General features: G+C 49.6%; 2 long non-coding RNA genes across 7 annotated transcripts in view; both read left to right on the forward strand.

The window, feature by feature from the left end:
* LOC135968708 (uncharacterized) overlaps positions 1-26132 on the forward strand; it is a 399823-nt gene that overhangs the window by 47909 nt on the left and 325782 nt on the right. The gene's annotated exons all lie outside the window — the stretch shown is intronic.
* LOC141409309 (uncharacterized) lies at positions 10351-12487 on the forward strand. The gene is made up of 2 exons (XR_012429204.1): positions 10351-10676; positions 11674-12487. It is a non-coding gene; the product is annotated as an uncharacterized lncRNA (long non-coding RNA).

The following is a 26132-nucleotide window of genomic DNA, read 5'->3' on the forward strand; positions in this document are numbered from 1 at the left end:
TGCAGTGCTCATGGTCACTGTTGGCATGAGAAAGTCATGTTTCTTAGCCACCAGGAAGACAATGGGCCAATCATGTGAGAGAAGCAAGCCAGATGGAATGCCTTCAGCTGCAAGGAACAGAAGATTTAACCCCAACTGGGGTAAACTAGCCAGGGGTTTATCAACGTACATGACAAGAAGTTCCAAGGTCGGGAAGCTCTGGGGTTGGTCATTCAGCAAGCCAATGACATGGTGAATAACTGAGGCTCTTCCCATTTTTAGTGCTGCCATCCTCAGCATGTATTTCTTGAGTATCTTCCCTCCTGGGCTCAATATGGCTGCCCTGGCTCCAGACCTTGCAAGCAGGCACAATAATCTCCATTGCATTCCCTGGCTAGAGAGTATGCGATGTGTGGAGTGGTACCATAAAACCCATGGAATAATAGCAGAGCCATTACAATAACCTCTCAACATCTGTGTGACAAGATCACCTCCAGCTTCCTAATGTTTTGTAGATATTAACATGTCTCAGAAGCCATTTGGATACAAAGCTCTGCTTCACAGACGAGGAAACAGGGTTGGGGAGTGACAGGCTCTGCCTAGGCTGCAGTGAATCTGAGAGATGTGGCTGCTTAAGGTCAGGTGGTGGGGTTGCATTAGAACTCAGGTTTTCTGACTCCTGTCTAATTAAGATGCTCCTTTTTTCTGAATTCTATTGACTGGAGTGACTTGAGGATCTCCCCTAAACAGCAGCCATCGCTGTTAGCCACCTGGTCCCAGATGGGAAACTTGCTGTTTTGGGGCTCTCAGGGAAGCCTCATGGTTGTGTCCCTGGGGCACTGGCTCCCTCTAGTGAACAAACTAAATTACACGATATTCCTTCAGGATCCATGCAATGATGCAGCGAACTCTCAAAAACATTCTCAGTGCGGAATCAGCTGAAATGCTGATTCCGGGGCCTCATCCTCAGAGATTTGAATTCAACAGGTCTAGAATGGGGCCTGGAAATATGTGTTTTAACAAACTCCAAGATGACTTTGATGCTGCAGGTCCTCTGACTGTACTTTGAGAACCACATTCCCTGGCAGTTTGGGGGCAGGAAAAGAGCATGTGGGGTCTGGAGACTTGGTTGCTGGTCTTGCTATGTGACCTTGGGCAAGGCCATTTGCTCTCTGGGTCTCTGTGTTCTCGTCCATAAGACCAGTGGGGTGGACTAGAGAGGGGGCACATTGTAGAGTCTTGGGAATGACAGTCTCTTTGACCTCAGTATCCCCAACTGTAAAACAAAAGGGGTGGGCAAATGGTTAAAAAGAGGAAGGCGGACAACACCCAATTCTGGCCAGGCTGTGGAGCAACTCAAGCCCTCATGCAATTTGATGGGAGTGAAATTTGTTGCAACCACTTTGGAAGACTCTGTGGCAATGTCCACTATATCCATCCCCCGTGACCCAGCGACTCCTCCGCTGGGTACAGTCCCTCCTGGTTCAAGGTTTCACTTTTCATGGGTTCAGTTACCCTTGGTCAACCTCAGTTTGAAAATATTAAATGGAAAATTCCAGAGAGAGTGAGAGAGAGAGAATGCACACGCACATTCACATAACTTTTCTTACAGTAACTATTATAATTATCCTAGTTTTTTTTTTTTTTTGATGTGGAGTCTCACTGTGTCACCCAGGCTGGAGTGCAGTGGCGTGATCTCAGCTCACTGCAACCTCTGCCTCCCAGGTTCAAGCGATTCTCGTGCCTCAGCCTCCAGAGTAGCTTGGATTACAGGCGCGTGCCACCATGCCCAGCCTTATTCTAGTTTTTTATTAGTTATTATTGTTGCCTAAATTAAACTTTATCATGGCTTTGTGTGTACACAAAAAACGTAGTATATATAGTGCTTGGCATTATCCACGGTGCCAGACATCTCCTGGGGGTCTTGAAATGTATCCCTTGAGGGCAAGCGGGGAAAACTATGTATGCAAGAGAAATATAAACATCTGTTTACCTAAAGACGTAGAAAAGAAAGGTCATAGCAACATGGCTCAGTTTAGACAAAATCTGGGAGCTGCCCCCATGCCCATCATTAGTGCATGGATCAGTAAATGGGAGGCAACTCATACAGTGGAATATGATACAGCAATGAGATCGGGCAAACTATTGCTACAGGCTACAGCCAACATAGCTTTAGCAACATGATGTTGAGCAAATAGTCTAGATTCTGCAGAGCTGGGCCAGGGCCCCCCAAGTGCAGACCTGCCCCCTTTCCCCCTCTGGAGTTTTATGATTGCAAATCAGATACCATTTTCTCATCAACATATATTATGATTCCAGAGTGTCTTTCCACCCCCCTCAAAGTGTGTGACTCTGTTTAGAATAAGTTGAACAGCAGGTGAAAGAAATCTCTGCTGTTAGAAGTCAGGAGAGTGGTCACCCTTCTGGAGGAGAGGGAGAGGTGGGGGGAGGGTGGTGATCACAAGGGCTTCTGGGTGCTCCTGGAGGGGCTGGCTGATGGCCTGTTCCTTTTTTCTAGGTGCTAGTTACACGGGTGTGTTCAGTTTGTGAAATTCCTCAAGCAGTATGCCAAGGACTCATGCACTTTTTATGTGTTACGTTTCCATAAAACATTTACATCTTTAAAAAAGGAGGGTGGGATGAGAGGCTGTCTTGGGGTCATTCATTCTGGCCCTGCTGTGCCTTGGCTCTCTCAGTCTAGCCCTGCTTCCTTTTTTTTTTTTTTTCTTTCAGCTGTGCTTAGCACCCAGGGAAAGATCCCAGTGGGGGTGGGGTGGACTCCTTGGTTGGGGTTTGGCAGGGTTTTCTGAGGTCACGCCAAGAGGCTGCTGTGGATGGAGAGATGCGTAAGGACTGAATTTCCTTGCAGGGTCTGACTCTGGGCTGCAAAGTGATTTCCTTGGCAACCAGCTGTTGTCAGAAAAACAGAACAATGAGAGAACACGGCAGGGTCAGATGAGGAAAGATACTCTGGGGAACTCACGCACGCAGAGGAACAAGAGGAAGCCATAAGAGTCGGGGCTCGGCCAGGGTCCTCAAAGTGCAGACCTGCCCCTCTTCCCACCTCTGGAGTGTTATGTTTGCAAATCAGGTCTCATTTTCTCGTAGACATATATTATGATTCCAGAATGTATTTCCATCCCCTCAAATTGTGAGGTCTGTGAAATATGGCTGGTCAGACCCATTTCCCCCAGGTTGGGGGTCAAATATGGTGTCTTGTCTGTTTGGGTCTCTGTAACGAATCACCATAAACAGAGTGGCTTATAAACAACAGAAAGTGATTTGTCACTTCTGGAGGCTAGAAGTCTGAGATTAAGGTGCCAGCAGGTTTAGGGTCTGTGATGGCTGCTTCCTGCTTCATGGATGGCGCCTTTTGCTGTGTCCTTGCATGGTGGAAGGGGTGAGGCAGCTCTCCAGCGCTTCTTTCATGAGGGGCACTAATTCCATTGTGAGGGCTCTGCCCTCCTGACCTTATCACCTCTCAAAGGCCCCACTTCCTAATGACATCAGCTCAGGGGTTACAGTTTAAACATGTGAATTTTAGGGGAACACACATTCAGAAAATGTGTGCACATTGAAAATTTAAAAAAAAAAAATCACTTACATCCCACTTGTCTTTATTTGTAGAAAGTCCAGTATTGCATCTTGAAGATCCTCACCTTCCCTATTGTCCATGAAGGCTGGGGTCATTCTAGGTCCATGGGGGAGGTCAGCAACCTTCAAATTGCAGGTGGAAGGAGGGTCCTAAAATGTTTGAGCCCCTCGCTGGAGCTGCTGCGCCAGTGATGACCACACAGTGTCGCTGTTGAACACTGTTTTTGCACAGCCTGAGGAACGCTGGCTTTCCACTGAAGTGAGGCCCCCAGGAGAGCTCCTTCCAGGCACACCCAGGTGCTCAGCTTCTGTTCTCCCAAATAAAACATCAGGCAATAAAACACCAGGGTCGCTGGGGCCAGAGGTACTTCCAGTCTCCCCAGAGATGGGACAAAACCTCCCCAACATCGCACAGCCGAAAGGCCCAGGCTCCTGAACACATGCACACACATGCACATACACACACACGTGTATCATGCGTACACACGTATGCACACACACCTGCACACACATGCACATACATGTACACATGCACACACACACAGGCACAGATGCACACACATAATGCACACACAAACTCTCTCTCTCTCTCTCTCTGCATTGTGTAGTTTGGAGCTGTGAAGCTCAAAGCCCTAAGATACTTTAGGGCTAAGTTTGCTCCAGCTAAAGATCTGCAAAGATCCCCTGTGGAAGCTCACATGTGGTCTACACGGGGTAGGATATAAACTTGGGGTCTACACGGGGTAGGATATAAACTTGGGCCGCAGAGTTAGACACTTTTGTATTCAAGTCTTGGTTCTGCCAAATGCAACCTGTGGATTTTGGCAAGTAGTTTCGTCTCTCAGAACCTTATAAAATGGATAATAGAGTAGTGCCCATCCGATAGGGCTGTTGCCAGGGACAAGGAAATAATACCCGTGAAGCGCTGCTTAAAGGTTTCTCCTCCAAGGGCTTCAGCTCTTGGGGACTCATTTGCATCTGTGCCTGGCTGCAGGCTGTCCCTAAGGACTGAGTTCTGGGGTGGTCTTGCCTTCTGTTCACCCTGGAATCAGCCATTTCTCCAAGGAGCTTGGGCTCTGGCATTCCTATGCCCCAAACTCCCTGGATACTTGTAATGTGCAACCAGGTTGAGGACTGTACAGCATCTTTGTTCCTTCCAGTATCTGAAGAACCTCCTGGTGTGAGTGTTCACTGTGTGCTGGGGATACCATCTTATTTGATCCTCACAAAACACCCCACAAGGGAAAATTGTTAACCAATTTTGCACATTAAAAAAAAAAACAACAAAGGCTGCCCCAATTAGGTGATGTGTCCATGGTCACACATGGAGTGGAGACAGAGCAGGATTTGAACCCAGGCCCCTCTTTCTCTAGAGCCCTTTGCTTCCTCTCTGCCTCTACTTCTCAGCCTTCCAGCCCTGGAGCTATGAAAATCAGCCTTCCCTACACGCTCAAGCCTGCACTCCTTGCATATTCCACTTAATATGTTCTCCCACAGGGTTTTTTGTTGCAATTTTCATTCATTCATTCACCCCTACCCTGGGCCTGGCCGCATGGAGCATCTGTGACTAGTTTCTTAGGTTTAGTCTCCCCATTTAAAAAGGAAATTCAGGCTCATGAAAAAAGATTTGGAAAATACACAAATAATATAGACTTAGTTGCACACTCAACATCCACTGTTCTTGGTGTTTGGGTGCCCTTCCTTCCTTCCTTCCTTCCTTCCTTCCCTCCTTCCTTCCTTCCTTCCTTCCTTCCTTCCTTCCTTCCTTCCTTCCTTCCCTCCCTCCCTCCCTCCCTCCCTCCCTCCCTCCCTCCTTCCTTCCTTCCTTCCTTCCTTCTTTCCTGCTTTCTTTCGACGGAGTTTCACTCTTGTTGTCCAGGCTGGAGTGCAATGGTGCGATCTCGGCTCACCGCAACCTCCGCCTCCTAGGTTCAAGCGATTCTCCTGCCTCAGCCTCCCAAGTAGCTGGGACTACAGGCATGCCCCTCCATGCCTGGATAATTTTGTATTTTTAGTAGAGACGGGGTTTCTCCATGTTGGTCAGGCTGGTCTCGAACTCTTGACCTCAGGTGATCCACCTGCCTCTGTCGGCCTCTCAAAGTGCTAGGAATAGAGGCGTGAGCCACTGCGCCCAGCCATTTGGGTGTCTTTCTTTCCAGATTCCGCTTGCTGCCCTTGTGCTGTCAGGTGATTCTCAGTTGACATCTTACCACCACCATGTCCTAATAATAATAATAATAATAATAATAATAATAATACAATTTGGAGCAAATGCTGGGTCCTGCTATAACCTGCATGCCATGAGCTCCTACAGTTCTATGACGATGCTTTGAAGGGGGAAATTTCACCCATCCCTGTTTGACAGATGAGGTCACTGGGGCAAAGCCACGCAGCTAGAGCCAAGCTGTGAGGCCAGGCAGCTTGGCACAAAGGGGATTGCACAGACCACCTTTTCTTACTCCTCCAACAACAGTGACTGAGTTCCTTCCAGCTTAAGGTTCTGTCTGGAGCTCCCAGGATTCCGCGATGGTGAAAACTACATCCCTGAGAGTCCATTAATCCCTTCAGGGAGTCTCCAAGACTGGGGCTTGACTCAGCTTCCAGCCTAGCCAGGCCTTTTGGGAGTCTTCCAACTCCTGGTATCAGCTCTTTGTCCTGGGAGGCTAAGCGTCCAGAGGACCCGAGTGACCCTGGCCCTTGTCTCTCTCCACCAAAGGCTCCTGAAATAAAACAGAGTTGGTAGATCTGTTTCCGAGTGACAACGCCCCTTGTCTGTCCCCACCAAAGATTCTTGAAATAAATCACTGAGTTGGTAGGTCTGTTGCTTGCTGCTGAAATGCAAGCTCAGGGCTCCCTGGGTTTTGAACACCATTTGGGGCTCTGAGTACCTGTGGGGGAAGGGAGGCCTTCACTATCAGCATGTCAGCATGGCCTCTTCACCCCTCCCGCCCACCCGCCAGTCTGCTGACACCTCTGCGGGCATCTCCTCCTTCTCTGCAGAGAGAGAGAGATAAGCATCTTTCTGAAGGAGGCAACGGGTCACCTTCTGGCACAAATTAAACTGCAGAGGCTCCTGAGGACATGCCGGGAGTCACTCTGAGCTCCTTGTAACAGTGAGGGGCTGGGTGGCTGCTGGGGCTCTGGGTCCCCCAGGCCCATCCATCAGCTGGGTGGCTTTGATTCTGATAGTGGTTTGATCTCCAGTGACAGGAGTGGGGGAGGAGGTTTATGGCCCCCACTTCCCCCAGGCCTTGGAGCTCAGTGGCTCCAGGGGGGACCTTGTCTAGCCAGGTGGTGGCCTGCATTTGGTCTAACAGGCTGGCGTGGAGAACTGACAAGGAACTAGCTACAAACAGCCCTGTGTGGGGCTGCAGATCTATGTTTTGAATACTTGTCTCATTTATTACAATAACTGGAGTGTAGATATTAGTGCATCACCTTGCGCATGAGGAAACAGGCTCAGAGAGGGTGAGTGAGTTGTCTAAGGCTACCCAGCTAGGAGGCAGAGTTGGGTTTTAGACAGGTCTATCTGACGCTGTAGCTCAGCGTATTCTGATTTTCCACAAAGTTTCCCAAATGTAGGGGCAGGTGGGGCTGACTCTGGGCCCTAAAAAGTCCTGATACCCTGGGAGAGCAAAGACTGTGCTGGGACCTTATGTTCACACGAAGGAGAAAGTCTCAGGGTGGTTCCAATAGGTCTTTAACCCTCGAAAGCATTTGCTCGTCTCTCTTGGGATTTTATTGTTATTGTTGATTGTTTTGGATACAAATTTATTTAATTTTTTCGTATATTAACTTAAAAAAAAATAATTTCAAGCTTACAGAAGAGTTGCCAGTGTGCAACAACTGAGACTTTGAGTGTAATTTGCCAACCTGATGTGCCCTCACCCCTGGATGCTTGGTGTAAGCCTCCTGCACACCAGGACTTTTCCCTACAGAGCTACAAAAGGGTCATCAAAATCAGAAGCTACACTGGCACATCGTTGCCACGCAACCCTCAGACCCTGCTCAGCTTTACCCAGCGGTTTGAAAAAGACTCAGAGCCTTAGACAGCCCTCAATTTCAAGCTAGGATTTAATAACATTGTCTTCTTTCCTTTTAACTTGTTTGGATGATTGATTGCTTTCTGTTTATGGCTGGCAGCATCGGCTTCCTTTTAAGGTTGTGATATAAATTGCATTATATCTAATATTTTAAAATTTGTTGAGGTTTGTTTTATGACCAGGGTATGGTCTATCTTGGTGAAGGTTCCATGGAGCCTTAAAAAGAATGTGCATTCTGCTGTTGTTTGTTAGAATGTTTTATAAATGTCAATTAGATCCTGTTGGTTGATGGTGCTGTTCAGCTCTTCTATATCCTTGCTGATTTTCTGTCCAGTAGTTTCATCAATTGCTGGGAGAAGGGCATTGATGTCTTGAACTATAATTGTGATTTTGTCTATTTCTTCTTTCAGTTCTACCAGTTTTTGCTTCACATATTTTGAAACTCTACTGTTTGGTGCAAACATTTAAGATTGCTATGTCTTCTTGATAGATTGACTCTTTTATCATTATACAGTGTCCCTTTTGGTCCCTGATAAGTTTCTTTGCTCTAAAGTCCACTTTATTTGATATTAATATAGACAGGCCTCCTTTTTATGGATTGATGTGCTTGAAACATGTATATATATATTTATATAGATATCTATATATATATATATCTTTGTCTACCTATGTAACTATAATGTTTACCTATGTAACTATATTTGAAATGAGTTTCTTTTAGACAGTGTAGAGTTAGGTCATTTAAAAAAAATCATTCTGCGCTGGGCGCGGTGGATCACGCCTGTAATCCCAGTACTTTGGGAGGCTGAGGCGGGAGGATCACGAGTTCAGGAGTTTGAGACCAGCCTGACCAACATGGTGAAACCCTGTCTCTACTAAAAATACAAAAATTAACCAGGCGTGGTGGTGTGCACCTGTAATCCCAGCTACTCAGGAGGCTGAGACAGGAGAATCACTTGAACCCGGAAGGTGGAGGTTTCAGTGAGCTGAGATCATGCCATTGCACTCCAGCATGGGAGACAGAGCTACACTCCATCTCAAAAAAAAACAAAAAAAAAAAAACAAAAAAACCAAAAAAACACCATTCTGCCAACCTATGCCTTTTAATTGGTGTATCTAGGCCGTTTACATTTATTATAATTATTGGAAGAGTAGGACTTAAATCTCCCATTTTATTGATTCTGTTTGTTCCTTCTGTTCATCATTCCTCTGTTTCCATTTTCCTGTCTTTCTATGGGTTACTTGAACATTTTTTTAAAAAATTCCATTTATATATTTGAGTATATTTCTTTGAATGGTTTTTTAGTGGCAGTACATTATACATACATATCTTATCACAGTCATGAAGTTTTCCTTAAGTTAAGTAAAAAAGTGAATTGATTGAATAAGATATTGAGTAAATAACAGTTAGCACTCATGGAGTGGTTACTCTCTGCTAGGCATTTTCCTAATTGCTTAACATGTATTAATTCATTTAATTCTCATGATAACCTCATGATGTAGATTATGATTCCTGTTTCCTAGTTAAGGCAACAAAGGGACAGAGAGGTTAAATCACCTGCCCAAAGCCACACAGCCGGTAACTGGCAGAGTGGGGACTGGAACCCAGGCTGCCTGGCTCAGGCTCCGTGTTCCTGACCATCATGCTATACATCTTCTAAGGTTGATGTGATGATATGCCAAAAACTGTAAAGGTGGACTGCATGGTCTAAATTTGGGAAACCTTCTACTTGGCTGTATTTGTTTCCAGACCCTCTGCCATGAGATCTTTACACTCCTGGTAGAAGAAGAGAGAGAAGGGGTGGCTCTGTAGCTGTTTTGAAGATATCATGAAGGGGCAGGCATAGAGAAGCTTGTAGGGTCCTTGTGTTCCCAAAGCTGCCAAGCCCAGGTGTTGGGGGCGGGATGGAGGAAGGGGGAGAAGTGGCCTGTCTGTCATCTTGTGCTGTGCCACATGCACCCATATGCCACCTGCTCATGCTCTTCAAGGTTGCCCCAGTCACCCTCCCTCCCTCCCTCCCTCCCCAGCTCCCACATATTTCCTTCCTTCCTTCCTTCCTTCCTTCCTTCCTTCCTTCCTTCCTTCCTTCCTTCCTTCCTTCCTTCCTTCCTTCCTTCCCTCCCTCTCTCTCTCTCTCTCTTTCTCTCTTTCTCTCTTTCTCTCTTTCTTTTTCTTTCTCTGCTCCACTTCTCTGCAGGTCTCTTTGTTTCTCTCTGTTGGTTTCTCTGAGCATCTCTCCCCTTGTCTCCCTGTGTCTCTGCTCTGTCTCCCCATCTCTGGTCCACAGCCCCACAGCTCTTCGCCCTCCTTAGTTGTCTCTTAGCGTAGCCCCAGGGCCAGGGCTGAGGCTTTGCTAGCCCTGCTTTCAAGCAGACAAGATCAGTCCAATGTTCTGACAAGTGGAGACCTGGTTTCTTTGCCAGCTTCAGTCCTTCCTTGCAGGAGGGTCAGGATTTGGGGAAAGGAAAAAAGCCACATTCTTGAAGAAAGGAGAAGCAGGTTGGGACCCTCTAAGTTTTGAAAACCCAGACACTTCCCAGGCAAGCTCATCTCAGGAGGGCAGAGCCAGTCCCCCTGCACATTCTGAGGTAGATTGCTCCAGGGAGCCCAGGCCAGGCTGGCAGGGGAGCGGTCCTGGATAAGAAGCAAACCCTCCGGTCAGGAGGCTCCCCACCCCCGGGGGAGGACAGAGGAGGATGTGTGGGAAGTTGGCTTCCTGCTCTCCGCCTCCTTGCAGACGCCTTGAGGGCCCACTCCTGTCTCCTGGGGAACATGGAGGACTGAGCTGTAGGAGCCAGGAGAGCCAGGTCCCAGAGCCGATCAGTTGTGGCCTTGATAGAGGAATGCCCTGGAAATGTCCACGGGAGACGCCCCTGGGAGCGAGAAGAGGAATTATGGGGGTAGGCAGGGGGAGAGAGAGAGAGAGAGAGAGAGCTCCAACTACAGAAATCCAAAGAAACCAAGGAGCCCAGACAGCATCAGAGAGAGACATCGAGAGCAGCGGGGGAGGTAGACAGAGGGAGACAGGGCGGTGGCAGCAGCCTCGCTGCACGTGCCAGGTACTGGGGCATCCTTGGGTGAGTGGGCGGGACTGTGGCCTGGGGGTTAAGCAGACACCTGGGCTAGGTGGAGCTGCCACCTCCACTGACCCTTCCCAGACCCCCAGCCTGCCCTGCTTGGGGCCCCAGCGGGACCTGGGGGCTGGGTTGTGGGTACACCGGGAAGTGTGAGTTTGTGCGTGTGTGTGTGTGTGTGTGTGTGTGTGTGTGTGTGTGTGTGTGTGCAGGCCTGCCTGAGGGAGTGTATATCCCAGTCCACTTTCCTAGAGGAGTTGGGTTCTTCATGCTGGGGGCCTCCCCCGGGATCCTCCATCTTGGGGGCCTCCCTGGGGGTCCCACACCAGCGGGTTGCTGGGTGGGCAGCAGAGCTCTGTGGGTAAGCCCCCTCTCCACTGGGGGTTCGGGGCTGAGGCTCTGTGGCAGCTGCCTGAAGCCTTTGGCTCTAGCTAAGCAGCCTGCTCCCTCCCACAGGCTCTGGGCTGTGCCTGCGAGCCATCCTTCACACCCTCTCACTTCCCGCCGCCTTAGCTTTGGCGAGAGCTTTGTACAAAGGACTTTGATCTCAGCCATGTGATGTGCGCCACAGTGGAGGTGACAGTGGAGCCTGGGCTGCCACTGGGGCTGGTAGCCTGGCTCTGCCGTTTGCCCTGGGACCACCCTGCTGGGCCTCAGTTTTCTTATCTGTAAAGTGGAGATATGAGCAGCACCTACCTCTCAGGGTTCATAGCACAGTGCTAGCTCCTAACTGGAGCCTGCAAACATCAGCCATTTGTATGGTTTGAAAATGTGCCCCTGTGCACTCGCAAACCCCACTTCCCTGCTAAGCCCCCAAGCCCCTTGGTGACACTGACCAGAGCCTGCTCCGAGTCTGGACCTGGCATCATAATGGTCTCCCTTGCATCCCTGCCTCTTCCCTACTGTTTAACCCAGGCAAGTCCTGTACCCCCGCAAGCCTCATCTATAGAATGGGGCAGAAAAAACGCTTTTTCTCCCCCAGGCAATGCTCTGTGTAAAGATACTCCACACGCACTCAGGAAACAAAGGTAATGTTGCTGTTAGAAAGGCAAATTCACCTCCTCGCCACCAGGCCTCTGTATGTGAACAGACTTGGTGCTTCGGAGCCAGAAGAAAACTGCTGGGGTCCCGATAGTCCCCTCACTCCCTGCACTACAGATGAGCAAGCTGAGACCACACGAAGGAAGCAGCAGAGGAAAAACCAGAACCTGGCCCAGCCCCGCAGCCTCCTTCCTCACCAAGTGCTACAGACTCTGTTTTGCCTTGTTTCACCTTCAAGTCCTTATCGTGGAACTTGTATTTATTTTTACGACTCTTACAGGGAACTCAGCGAGTGTGGTAAATTGCAATGTTGGGCAATAAAATGCCTTGTTCCAAAGTTGGTGGCCTGGCAGAGACTGACAGATGTTCCCCAGGGTCTTTCTTAATAATAGAAATCATAGTTTTTAGCTGGCCGCATAGACATCGCTGGAAATAACGACTACATTTCCGAGCCTCCTTGCAGTTAGATGTAGCAAACTGACTAAGTTTTGGCCAATGGCATGTAAGGGAAAGTGTCTTTAAAGAGTATGGGGTGCACCTGTATGCCATTATCTTCCTCTTCCTCTTTTTAGCTTGCTAGAATGTGAATGTGATGCTGGAGCTTTAGCAGCCACATTGGACTATGAGGCAACCTTGGTACTAGAAATCCATGCCTGGTGGAACAAACAAGATAGAAAGAGCCTGGGTCTCCAACCCTTGGCTGCTGCTGGGCTTCTTGAACACACAATAAAACACATTTCTATCTTGTTCAAAAACATTGTTAATCTGAGATGTTTTAGCTAAACTTAACCTTAATGAATGGACAGGGGCATATGAAGTGAGAATGGGAAGGGAGTGGTCCGTCCTGGCAGGGAGGTGGAGTTTATCACAGATGTGTTTGGAACAGCCAGTGTGTTACAGGGTGTTTCAGGGGGGATCCATGCTGGGCTTGACTTTCACATTTATCTCCAACATAATTCTTATCATCACAAACCCCAGCTCAAAAACCTTCACAGAAAAGGCCCACACTTCTTGGCCAGGTGTTGAAGGCCGTTCCCACCTTCCTGATCTTACACCTGCTGTTTGTGGTTTGCTTCTGCCCAGGCAGTTTCTGTGACTTCATAAGACTGCACCCACCCCTTCCACCTCAAACACTTTGACCCACTGCTCCCTGCACCTCTTGTTCAACACCATTTTCATGAAGCAGCAACACCCGAGGTGAATGCCTGTCTTCCTCTGAGTGTCTTCTCTTTCTTTCTTTTATTTTAGAGATGGGGTCTTGCACTGTTGCCCAGGCTGGAGTGCAGTGGTATGATCATAGCTCACTGCAGCCTCCAATTCACGGGCTCGAGCAACCTTCCTGCTTCCGCCTCCCGAGTAGCTGAGACTACAGGTGCACACCACCATGCCTGGCTAACTTACTTATTTGTTTTTGTAGAGATGGGGTCTTATTTGGTTGCCCAGGCTGGTCTCAAACTCCTGGCCTCAGGGGCTTCTCCCACCTTGGCCTCCCAAAGTTCTGGGATGACACTGTGGCCATCCTTCCTCTGAGTTTCTTTCCCACTGTCCATCCTCCTTGGAGGTGCAGGTATTTGTGCATTTATCCCATCTCCCTCGCCCAAGGCCACATTCCTCGAGGGCAGGATGTTCGCGGCCCTCATTTCCCACTCAGGGTTGGACACAGTGTTGTCCAGCATCTGTGGGGCAGTGAAGGGGAATGAGCTCCGGGCTGGAGACCGGTGACCTTGGCCTGGAATCCATCTCCACCTCTTCCCAGCTGGGTGAGGAGCAGCACCTGATCCCTTAGTCTCAGCTTTCTCAGATGCAAGAGAGGGCTGGTAACAGGCTCATCCAAGTCCAAAGTCCAAGCAGGCACTCGTCACCCAGCAGGCACTCAACCATCCTAAGCAGGGCCCGACCCCAGGGCTCTGAGGATGGCTGAGCTCAGGCTAGACGTGATCAGCATGGCTGGCTGTCACACCTGGCTAGCGACCCTGCGCCAGGCAGTAGGGCGCCCCCTCGGGTGACTGTTAGGCTGAGACGCTGGCTGAGCTGAAGTGCACACATTTCCGCGAGAGTGGGAACAAGTTCCCAAGCTCTGGAGGCCTTCCCTCCTCTCCCCTCTCTCATCCTCTCGCCTTCCAGGCAGCGCCCCATCGACTTTGTTCTGCATGTGGTTTCTGGGGCGCTTCGGTGGAATTGAAAAAACAAGGAAATGCCAGCTCAGTTCCCAGCAGCGCCTGGCTCTGCACTGAGCTGGTTCCATCTGCTGCGGCCTGAGACCAAAGCAGCCTCGCGCACTTCTGACGTCTGGCAACAGGGCCCAGCCGGCAGCAGCGGGGGCCTGCTCTCCTCGCCCCCTGGGAGCTCAGCAGGCTCGGGCTCCCTTTGAAGCTACTGGGAACTCAGTGCCCAGGGCTGCTCTCAGGGATCAGAGACAGGATGAGGCTCCCGGTCCCAAGAGCACACTCCGGGGGTAATGGGGACTTCCTGAGTCCACTCTTGGCCTGGACAGAGGGGTCAAACCAAGGCCATTCCACAGGTCTGATTAACCATAATGACTCACTCATTCACCCTCTAGCGAATGTAGCATTTCTTCATTTCTCAGAGATGGCTTTGTCATCTGTAAAGTGGGGGTAATAATAGTACCTGTTTCATGGGGTTGCTGTGAGGATTAAGTAAGATATTCACATAAACTGCCTAGACCCAGCAAATCACATTCTTATAATACAATGTCACAGCTGTGTGTTTGGACTACAGCCATGGTCCCCTGAGTCCAAACCCAGGCTCCACCACCCACTGGCTCTGTGACCTTGGGCATGTCACTCGACCTCTCTGGGCCTTAGTTTTCTCACCTATAAATGGGTGTAGCCAGGGTCCCCCACTCCATAGCGTTTTGAGGTCGCATAAGTTAATATTTGCAAAGCACACAGAACAGGGCCTGGCACCGAGCGACGCTATATCAGTGTTTGTTGAAAAATCCCATATTCTAGTAAGAGCCAGCAACCAGAGACCCCGATCGTCGGTCCTCTGCTTGAGTGTATTAGGAATGTCCATTCTTCCCTGACTATCAGCCATGGTGGGGTGGAGAGGAAGACAGGGGATGGACTGAGAGGAGAAGTAACGCATGATCCCTGAGCTGGAGGAGCCTCTCATTTGCCACATTTTGTGTCTGAAGAAACTGAGGCTTGAAGACAGGATGTGACTTACCCCAGGTCCCGTAGTAAGGAAGTGCTGGGGTTGGGATCTGAACCCAGGTCATCTGTTTCCAAGACCTGTGGATCCCAAGACCGTGAGGCAAAGTGACCCCAGCTAAGTGGCCAAGTCCAAGGAGCAGGAATGGGGCTGAGCCCATTAGTATTGGCTGACACAGTAAAGGATTTGGTTTTTCAGTCTATGTAAGTGAATGTTCTGGAGACAGGGTATGTGTCAGAGTTGATTTGCTTCAGCTCCTGATGGTGTTACCAAGGGACCCAATTTCTTTCCTTCTCTCTGCTGTGCTGTCTGTCATTTTAATTCATCCTCATGCTGGCTTCTCTCTTTGTTACAAAAGGGCTGCAGGAGTTCCAGGCATCACTTTACACACCACCTCAATCACAAGGAGAAAGTGTTGGTTGCTAGGAGAGGCCTCTTGTTGCTCAGAAGCCTCCAGCACACCCCCCATCCCATCTCTCTGGCTCCAGCTGGGTCACGTGCCCGTTTCTCCATCAATCCCTCTGGGCCGAGGAATAACTCACTCTGATTGGTGTAGGTCTGACTTGCCAGGGGTGAGCGTGCTGACAAGGATTCACACCTGAATCTTGCAGTAGAATCAGCCCCTCCCCAACCAATGTCTAAAATCACAAAAAGGATGCAGGATGCAGGAGATCTTGGGTACACCTCTGTGATGCCCACCTACTGTATGCCAGGCTTTGTGCCAGGCCCTGGGGTCACAGTGAACAGGACATTAACCTGTGGGCTCAGAAGCTCACACCTGCTGTGAGAGACAGGTTAGAAAGCAGGGATGTGACGTGCTGTGTGACCCACATCATGAAAGGTGAGCATGGGGAAAGAGTGGCTGACCCAGCTTGGGAATGGCCAGGAAAGTGTTCTGGAGAATTTAACCTGAGACCCAACTAGGTGAACGGAAAGGGTTGCAAATTGGAGGGAGTGTGATGTGCTCGTGATTGATTAGTGATGTCTGCTGTGGGTGGGGAGTAGCAGTGGAAAGGCAAGTGAGTTGCGCACAGAGAAAGTGGATCCACTTAAAACTAGACCCACCTTTCAGAGCAAATTGGGACTTTATCTGAAAAAATACCCCAGCATTATGAAAATAAGCTCATTAAAAATATGATGTTTAATAAAACTAGATGTATAATTGCAACTCTGAGCTCATTCTTAGACCAATGTGGACAGTTATGTTGCATATGTGTGTGTATATATATATATATATATATACACACACACACATATATATAGTTTTTTTGTTTTTTTTTTTGAGGTGGGGTCTTGCTCTGTGGCCCAGGCTGGAGTGCAATGGTGCAACTGGCTCACTGCAGCCTCAACCTCCTGGGCTCAAGTGATTCTCCCATCTCAGCCTCCTGAGAAGCTGGGATTACAGGAGCATCCCACCATGCCTGGTTAATTTTCTGTTTTGTTTTTGTGGAGACAGGTTCTCCCTATGTTGCCCAAGCTGGTCTCAAACTCCCAGGCTCAAGCGACCTTCTGCCTCAGCCTCACAAAGTGCTGGCATTACAGGCATGAACCATACCATGCCTGGCCAACCTTGCATAATTTTATGACCTTTTGTGACAGTGTGAGGCAGCTCAAATCCAATGACTGATCAATGTGGGGGTTTGAGGGCCCAAAACTCTTGCTCCAGCAGAGGAGAGCTGGGAAGATCCCTTCTACCCCACATGGGCACAGGGAGAACTTGAGCTGTGATGCAGTTTCAAGAAAGGCGTTGGCTGTCCCTGCAGGAATCACCAGTGCTGAGGCTCCTTTTGAAACTGCATTACAGCCACTGCTCCCTCTGGACAGGCCAGCTCCTTTCCTTTCTTTCCCCTCCCAGCAACCCCCACCACCCAAACCATCTGCAAACCAGGAGTCTGCCTCCTGGGGAGCCCAACAGAACAATTGCTACAGTCCCTTGCTGGAAGGTTTATTTTTCTTTCTTCTTTCCTGGAAGTGTGGGTGGGGAGTGCATGTTTCTGAGCAGCAATCCAGTCAATCACAGATTGATTCCAAACCCGGATGAGACAATCTCAGATCAAGTTCTTTAGGGCCACGAAGCATCCTTAATTCAGGGAAACCCAGCCCTTGGGATATAGCTACTCCGCTCCCACCTCTCTCTCTCTTGCTTTCTTCACTATGTTTCCTACCAAAGCCAAATTCCTTCTGCCTCCACCCTGACCTGGCCAGGCCAATTTTCCCTTAATGCTCAATTTCACCTGCCAATTTGTGAGACAAGACTTCCTCTATCCTGCCCTGCAGAGGCCCCTCAGGGGACCCACTCTCCGAGGGCATCCCCTACTTCACATAGGCTCTTCTCAGGGTCTATTTGGAGAAGAAGCCTGGGATTTCTAAGCCCCACTCCCAAGCAAGCGGGAAGAGCCTTCTTTGCCTGCATGCTTGCATTTTCTAAGAGGTTTTTCTTATGGGAGTAATTGGAGCAGGCTTCATTTATCCAGCAAAGCGCAAGGCTTTGCGAGGTCACACAGAGAATGCCAGGCTTGTCCAATGTTCTGGCGGCGCAGAGCTCCCCGGAATTAGAGGCAGGAAAATAGTTGGGCTCCAGCCAGCAGAGGTGGGGCTGTGATCAAAGCCGTGACCTCCCCAGACTCAAGCCTGCGACTGCAGCTGGGCCACCCTCCCTCCTGCTGCCACCTGGGGAGAGCCTCCAGCTGACCCAGGCATCGTCCACGGCCAGCCAGCCTCTCTGGGCAGTTTGCCTCCCTGGACTGTGGGGAGGACCTGGCGGTGCCTCCCTCTTGGTGTCCCCGGTTGTCTTCACAACTCTCCCCAGAGCCTGTTTGGCCACGTTTGAGGAGGGATCCTGCAGAGTTTCCAGGGCGCTCCTCTGTCTTGCCTCCTCGAGGCGGTGAGAACATGGTTTCCCCACGTGCCTGTCCGGGCTGTGAGCGACTTGCTGGGTATCACTTCATTCTCCTGGGGGAGCCTCAGCATCTGCCTTCTTTCCCTTTTTCTCTCAGCTGAGGGCTGGGTTGTACATGGGCCAGGGAGGTTCTGAGAGCTGAGACTGGGGGAAGGGGCTGCAGAAGGCAGGGTTGGGGGACCCTCTGCAGGGAGAAACTCAAGCCGTCCGTGGCCTTCCTCTCGTTAGTCAATTAGGGGAAAAGTTTCATTTTTACTGTTGGACCTTTTTTGACAGTGTGAAGCAGCTTACAGCCAATGACCGATCAATGTGGGGGTTAAGGGCCCAGAACTCTTGCTCCAACAGAGGAGAGCTGGGAAGGTCCCTTCTACCCTCATAGGCACAGGGATAATTGGAGCTGTGATGCAGTTTCATTACAGAGTTTTGCATATTTTGCTTCAGATTTGTTGAGGTTAGAAGCAGCAGAAAAATATCAAGTTGTCTTTTCCAAAATCCTGGCCAACGCCGTAAGAGAATGGCTGTAATCTATGGGAACTGTCATCCGGGGTCAGGGTCTTGTAACAGAGACTTGAACCCGCGCGGACTGGCCCTGACTCTCAGATCATCCTGGGCAGCCCGTGTTCTTGTTTCTGGTCTGGAAGAGCCTTGGGGAATCCCAGAAAGTCTTTGGAGGGAGTGATTGACAGCTGGGCTCTGGAAGGCCCCAGCCTCGAGTCCAAGCCCTGCCATCGCCAGGCTGGGCAAGGTCCCCAGCACGCCAGGTCTCAGTTTCTTCATCTATAAAACAAGGCTCCCCTGGGGTGGATTGTGGGTTTGGAAAGACACTTGTGAGTCCTGACACATACTGTGCCGTGTGTTTAGTTGTGTCCCCAAAAAGATACGTGCAAGTCTTCACCCCACTACCTGTGAATGTGATCTTATCTGCACTGAGGGCAGATGTGATCAAGTTAAGGTGAGGCCATACTGGAGTAGGATGGACCCTAAATCCAATCTGACTGATGTCCTTAAAAGAAGAGGGCACAGAGGGCCGAGACTGCAGAGATGCAGCTTCCAGCAGAGGAAGAGCAAGATGCAGCTTCCAGCAGAGCAACTGGAGCAAGGCCTGGAGCAATCCTCCCTCAGAGCCTCCAGACGGAGCCAGCCCTGCCGACACCTGGATTTCTGGAGTGGCTTTTAGAACTGTGAGAGAATCCATTTCTGCTGTTTTAAGCACCCCCAGTTCATGCTAATTTGTTTCAGCAGCCTGGGGACAGGAATCCACCGAATCCACCGAATCCACTGCAGGAGGTTAAATGCTAAATAAAGCCTGTTGAATGCGTCATATGCAGTCAGTGCGCATCAGCTACTGTTTCAGCCATTGTCCTTGAGTTTTCCCCTGAAACGAGGAGCTGAAGGGGGTGAACTGCTGTGTGCAGAGGAGGATGTTGGATTTTGAGGGGTCTCAAATAGCCATACAGTGGAACATGTGTGAACGTCAGCTCTGAAGGCAGCCCGCCCGCAGCCATCTCCTGCTGCTTCACGTGTTGGCAGTGTGCCCTTGCATAAATTATCCAGCCTCTGATAGCCTCAGTTTACTCATCTGTAAGGTGGGACAAGAATTGTATTTATTTGGGTTGGGTGAAATAATAAGGGTAAGGTGCTTATCCCTGGTGCGAAGTAAGTGCTGAACATGCATTAGCTATTATTGTTGTTGTGAGGGGCGGAGCTTCCCCCAAGGCTAAGACTGGCCTGAGTTTGCCTGAAGATGGGTGTAGTGGGTTGAAGAGTATCCCACCAAGTTCAGGTATTTGCAGAAACTGAGAATGTGACTTTGTCAGGAAATGGGATGTTTGGAAGTATAATTGGTTAAGGATGAAATCATCCTGCATCTAGGGTGATAAATGCAATGACTAAGTGTCCTTATAAAACAGTAGATACGGGCTGGGTGCAGCACTTTGGGAGGCCAGCACTTTGGGAGGCCAAGGTCGCCGGATCATGAGGTCAGGAGATTGAGACCATCCTGGCTAACATGGTGAAACCCCGTCTCTACTAAAAATACAAAAATTAGCTGGGTGTGGTGGCACGCACCTGTAGTCCCAGCTACTCAGGAGGATGAGGCAGGAAAATCACTTGAACCCAGGAGGTGGAGGTTGCAGTGAGCCGAGATTACACCACAGGACTCCAGCCTGGGCAGCAGAGGGAGATTCCATCTAAAAAAAAAAAAAAAAAAAAGGAGACAACACAGAGACACAGAGGAGAAGCTCACGTGAGGATGGAGACAGAGACTGGAGTGATGTGGCCATAAACCAAGCAACACCTGGAGCCACCGGGAGCTGGAAGAGGCAGGAAGGCACTTCCCTAGAGCCTCCGGAGGGAGTGGAACCCTGCCCACACTTTAATTGCAGACTTCTGGCCTCCAGAGCTGGGAGAGAGTATATTTCTGTTGTTTTAAGCAACCCCAGATCAGGGTACTTGCTGTGGCAGCCCCAGAAAGCAAATACGAGGGTGACTGAGAGCCTCAGCCTTTGAGATCCCGTCATCACTGCCTCCCGAGTCGCCATGGGCATGTGACCTCCGGCCATCAGCATCTCAGGGGGTTGGCTGTGCTCAAAGCCATCTGTCCTCGTCCACATTGCACCTTGTCTAGGCCTTGTTGGAGTTGGTCACCTGAGCCTATTCTTATTGACGGTCTGGCTGTCTTCCCCTTTGCAAGCCTGGGGATGGCACGATGCTGCCAGTTGTCACACAAGAGCTCCGGAAAGCCAGAGGTACAACCAAAGACAGACAAATAAGAACGATGAGCAGGCACCGTGCCTCTGTTATTTTCCCAGGACGATTGTGCTTTTCCTCAAATGGGCCTGGGGAAGAAGCAACTCTCACAGATCCTCCTCGACGTGAAGGCTGTCAGGGTCCCTGTAGATTTGGCTGGAGTTCCAGAGCTGCTGTGTCTGATTCGGTTGCGGAGGACAGATGTGCCCAGTGAGCACTGGAAATGAGGCCTGTGCAACGGAGACACTGAATTTTTAAAATTAATTTTATTTCAATTAATTGTAATTTAAACTCGGGTCCTTGATTCAGTTATTAAGAAAACTCAAGTATGTTTGGAACTATCTGATATGTGAATATGCCTTTTTGACTGTAAGTTTTATGAACTCTAAATGCAGATCACGTCTTTCCCATGGAAATTTAGCATTCAAATCGAAGTGTGCTGTAAGTGTAAAATAGACACCAGATTTTGAAGACCTAGTATGAAAAAAAGAATGTAGGCCAGATGCAGTGGCTCATGTCTATAATTCCACCACTTTGGGAGGTCAAGGTGGGGGGATCGCTTGGGCCCAGGAGTTCTAGACCAGCCTGGGCAACGTAGTAAGACCTTGTCTCTAAAAAAAAAAAAAAGAAAGAAATAGCTGGGCATGGTGGCGTGCACCTGTAACCCCAGCTGCTCAGGAGGCTGAGATGGGAGGATTCCTTGAGCCTGGCAGATTGAGGCTGCAGTAAGTCATGACCATATCATCACATTCTGGCCTGGACGACAGAACTAGACCCCTGTCTCAAAAAAAAAAAAAAAAAAAAAAAAAGTAAAATACCCCATTATACTTTTTTTTTTTTTTTTTTTTTTTTTTTGAGGCGTCTCACTCTGTCACCCGGGCTGGAGTGCAGTGGCATGATCTTGGCTCACTGCAACCCCCACCTCCCTGGTTCGATATTCTCCCACCTCAGCCTCCCAAGTAGCTGGGATTACAGGTGCCCGCCACCACACCCGGCTGATTTTTGTATCTTTAGTAGAGTGGGGTTTCACCATGTTGGCCAGGCTGGTCTTGAACTCCTGACCTCAGGTGACCCACCCGCCTTGGCCTCCTAAAGTGCTGGGGTTACAGGCGTGAGCCACTGCACTTGACCCGCCATTATACTTTTTATATGGATTATATATTTTGGATATATTGAGTTAAATAAAATACATTATTAAAATTAATATTTCTCCCCCTTTTAAAAATTTTAAAATGTGACAATTAAAAAATTTACAATTACATACATGGCTTGCATGATTTCTTTTAGACAATACTGGTCTAGAAACCAAGCTGGAAGTTTGAAACTGATGTGCATTTTAATCGTGATCAATACAGGGCTTTCTGGGAAGCTACGAGCTCCCTCCGGACCTCAGGTTCCCAATACCAAATTAAGGACTGGACTGGCCTGGTGGATTCAGGGTATTGAGGGGGAACTTGAGAGGGGTAGGGCTTTAAAAACCACCACCAGATTAGTTGATCCCAATTCCTTTCCACTGTGATTCTATGGTTCGGCTGAGGACTGGCTCACGCCGTTTCCTCTCTGAGGCTGAGCAGGTGATGGCACTAACAACAGGGTTGCTGGGCATGGTTGTGCAGGTTGTTGACTGCACAAAGGAGCCTTTCCTGCTTTCCATGAAAGTGCTCTGTGCCCAAGGAGAAGAATGTCAAGATTTCTAGATTGGAATAGCATTTCCATTTAAAAGCACGTGCCTATAATCTAGATATATAAATACAGTAAGGGCCCTCTGTTTCTTGAGGCCACTTAAGAATCTGGAGGGAAGGTCTCCGGGATGAGGAATACATTTGCAGATAAGGAAGAGGGTTGTTGTTGGTTGCAGTGGTGGGGTGGAGAGAATATTCCTACACAACCTTTCCTTTGTAGAGACTTGTATCTTCAAAATGGCCATCTCGGGCGCTCAACATTAAAAGCTACTCTACCTGGATCCTCGAAACTCACCCTGCTAAGAGTGGGCAATGCCACTGGCCCGGTTTGCATGGAATCGGTCTCTCCTGGGATTTCCTGAGTGCCTACAGCAGCCGTAGGACCGGCTTACAGTGCGGTGTCCCCTCTCCTTCCTGGCTCCAGGAGGTCTCCATGCTCCAGCCCTCACATCTAGGTGGGCCAGTGCCTCACCTGCTGAGGGAATGGGAGCAGGAGTAGCGTGGGCCATTCTGGGCCTTGCATGAATGTGTGGAGCCCCCTGCAGAGTGGCCCCTGGACCATGTCCTGAGCGGAAATGCACCTGGACTATGTGACACCCCTGCTCATCACAGTGACGGGCACACTGACTAGCACAGTGTGGGGGAGGGGCTGGTCCTTGCTTGCCCCAAAGGGCTGCACTTCCAGGCAGCAGGGAATGGAGTGGGCTCAGCCTTTGTTGGAGTGTCCTGGACTCCCCACGTTGGCCTGGGCTTCCCTGTAGAGCTTCCCCATGCCATGGGGAGGAGGAAGGTTTCCCAGCTTCCTGTCCAGCTCCCCAGGACTCAGCGCGCCATCCATGGGCTTCACCCTGCCACCCTTCTCCACACGTGGGTAATTAGCAGCTGTTGGCCAGAGGCTGGCGGGGAGCCAAGGCATTTTCTCTACATGGGAAAAAAAGAAAATGAGGTTATAAGTTCCAAGCCATGGAAACCACCTAGAACTCCGAGGCTGTTTTGCCACGCACTGTCTGCGTGGAGTTTTGGAGGGGCGCAGAATCCCCAGCGCCAGGATGACCGCCTTCCCTTGGCCTTGAGGTTCTGCTCTCCCCCGGGCCCTTGTTTGGCACAAGGAAGGAGGCCTGGAGGATGCTGGATGCTTCTGGACTTCCCAGTGTGCAGGAGCCTGGAGGGAAGGGGGTGATGGATGGGTGGGTGGGGAAGGAAGGGGACTGGGCGGACCAGAGGGAGTTTCCCAGGGGGTCGTTGTTGCTGTGGCGTGGGGGTGGCTCAGTGGAGCCTCTGTTCTCCCTGCAAAGTTCCACCCCCAACAGGGCATGATTGTCACTGATGGAGACGACAGATAACTTCTGAGGTTACGTGAAAGCGGCAACATAGATTGTGAAGCTTGAGTTGAGTCTGGCAAAGCCACTCTGCGTAATGTCAGGGCCTCCCTATTACGTCCTGGATAAGGGGCAGTGCTGGGCAATCCTTCGGATTCTCTGGCCATGCTCCAAAGCAAAGAGATATGCAAATGTCTTTTAATGAGAAAAAAGCACACTCTCGTAAAATTCAAACACTACAACTTATAAACTAGGCGCTTTTAACACACGACCACTGCATTCTTCCATACTTCTGTCATTGAGAGGTGGTGTCACTGTCCCCACCCCTTGACTCTGGGGGCTTATGACCACTTCCCCCAATAGAGTTCAGTGGAGCCGGTGCCATGTGACTTCTGAGGCCAGGTCAGGGAAGGCCACGCAGCTTCCTCCTGGCTCTCTTGTGATGCTTGCTCTGGGGAAAGCCGGCCGCCATATGAGAAGTCCGTCAACCCTAAGGCTGCCATGCTGGAGGGGCAGGTGTGGGTGCCCCGGTCCTCAATCTGGCTGAGCTCCAGCCAGAAGCAGCTGCCTGCCATAAGGGAGGACCAGCGCGGACGTCCAGCCCCAAGGGAGGGGTAGCATGGACGTCCAGGCCAGTTGACGTCAGAACCTGGAACTTCATGAGAGTACAGGGCTTGTCCTCCATTCCCTTGGTGTATGGTGTGTTCCTGGATTCATTTACTCACTTGTAACTTCATTTATTCAACAAATGTTGATTCAGCACTTGGGCCAGATGTATTTTGAAATTCATATTTGTTTTTGGATTTTAGCAAGGCAATATGGGTATTAGAGTTCCCCAGAGAAACAGAACCAGTAGGAGATATTGATCTATCATCTCTCTCTCCCCCTCTCTCTCTCTTCCTCTCTCTCCCTCTCCCTCTCTCTGTTTCCCTCTCTCTCTCTCCCTCTCTCTCTCTTCCTCTCTCTCTTTTCCTCTCTCTCCCTCTCCCTCTCTCTCTCCCTTTCTCTCTTCCTCTCTTTCTCTCCTCCTCTCTCTTCCTGTCTCTCTCTTTTCCTCTCTTTCTCTCTCTTCCTCTCTCTCTCCCTCTCTCTTTCTCCCTCTTTCTCTCCTTCTCTCTCCCTCTCTCTGTCTTTCTCTCTCTTTTCCTTTCTCTCTCCCTCTCTCTCTTCCCCTCTCTCTCTCTTCCTCTGTCTCTCCCTGTCTCTCTTCTTCTCTCTCTCTCTCCCTGTCTCTATTATCTCTCTCTCTCTTTCTCTCTCTCCCATTCCCACTGTTATGGAGGCTGAGAAGTGCCATGATCTACCATGTGCAAACTGAAGAAGCAGGAAAGTCATCGAAAAGTCTGAGTCTGAAGGCCTGAGAACCAGGGGCTCTGATGACCAAGGGCAGGAAAAGCTGGGTGTCCCGGCTTAGGCAAAGAGATGCTTCGCCCATCTTCTACCTTTTTGTTCTATTTGGACCTCCACAGATTGGATGGTGCCTGCGCACACTGGGGAGGGCACTCTTCCTTACAGATCAAAAGCTGATCCCCCCACAGACACTCCACAGACAACAGTAGTAATGTCACCAGCCTTGGGGCATCCCTTAGCCCTGTCAAGCTGACATGAGATTAGTCATCAAACCATCAAGTGGCACAACATAGATATATACAATTCTTCATTTGTCAATTAAGATAAATGAATAAACATGTATGGAATGAGTTTTTAAAAAGTACCACACTTAGCCGGGCGTGGTGGCTCACGCCTATAATCCCAGCACTTTGGGAGGCCGAGGCGGGTAGATCACAAGGTCAGGAGATCGAGACCATCCTGGCTAACACGGTGAATCCCTGTCTCTACTAAAAATACAAAAAATTAGCTGGGCGTGGTGGCGGGTGCCTGTAATCACAGCTACTCGGGAGGCTGAGGCAGGAGAATGGCGTGAAACCAGGTTGCAGTGAGCCGAGATTGTACCACTGCACTCCAGCCTGGGCAAGGGCGAGACTCCCTCTCAAAAAAAAAAAAAAAAAAAGGTGCCACACTTTATAAGCTCTAGTGTTGTTTGAATGTTTACAAGCATGTCCTTGTTTTCTAGTTTTAAAAAGGCATTTGCATATTTTTCTGTTTACTTTGGCTATAAAGTCTAAAAGATCCCACCTCTGCCCCTTGCTCAAGGAGTCTCATGTGACTTTCATCTTCCTCTAACTCTGCTAATTTCCCCTCTGAGAAGAAGAGAATAGGCTTCGAATCACAGGTCCTTGGCAAGCAAGATAACAAGGGTATCGCAAGAAATCAGTGAATGCCATTGTTTCACGGTCTAGTACAGGAATACCATGCCTTCGCCAAAATCCTAAGCCTCGTGCGTTCGAAGTTTAAATTTCCCTTGGGTCTTAGAAAGGCAGTACGGGGCTCGTACGGCGATTTGCGTAACACTTTTAGTGGGTTCTGGGGAGGCCCTTATCGCTGTCTCTTTTGTGTCTCCATTTCTTCAGGGAAAAAAGTGATTTTCATGCTAAGTAGAATAAAGAGACTACAGAGAGCCCCAAGTCAGTTCAAGTTGGGTTTGCCACCAAAAGAGAATGTACCAAATTTACAAATA

This window comes from Macaca fascicularis, chromosome 20, assembly GCF_037993035.2.
Source record: "Macaca fascicularis isolate 582-1 chromosome 20, T2T-MFA8v1.1".
NCBI lineage: Eukaryota > Metazoa > Chordata > Mammalia > Primates > Cercopithecidae > Macaca > Macaca fascicularis.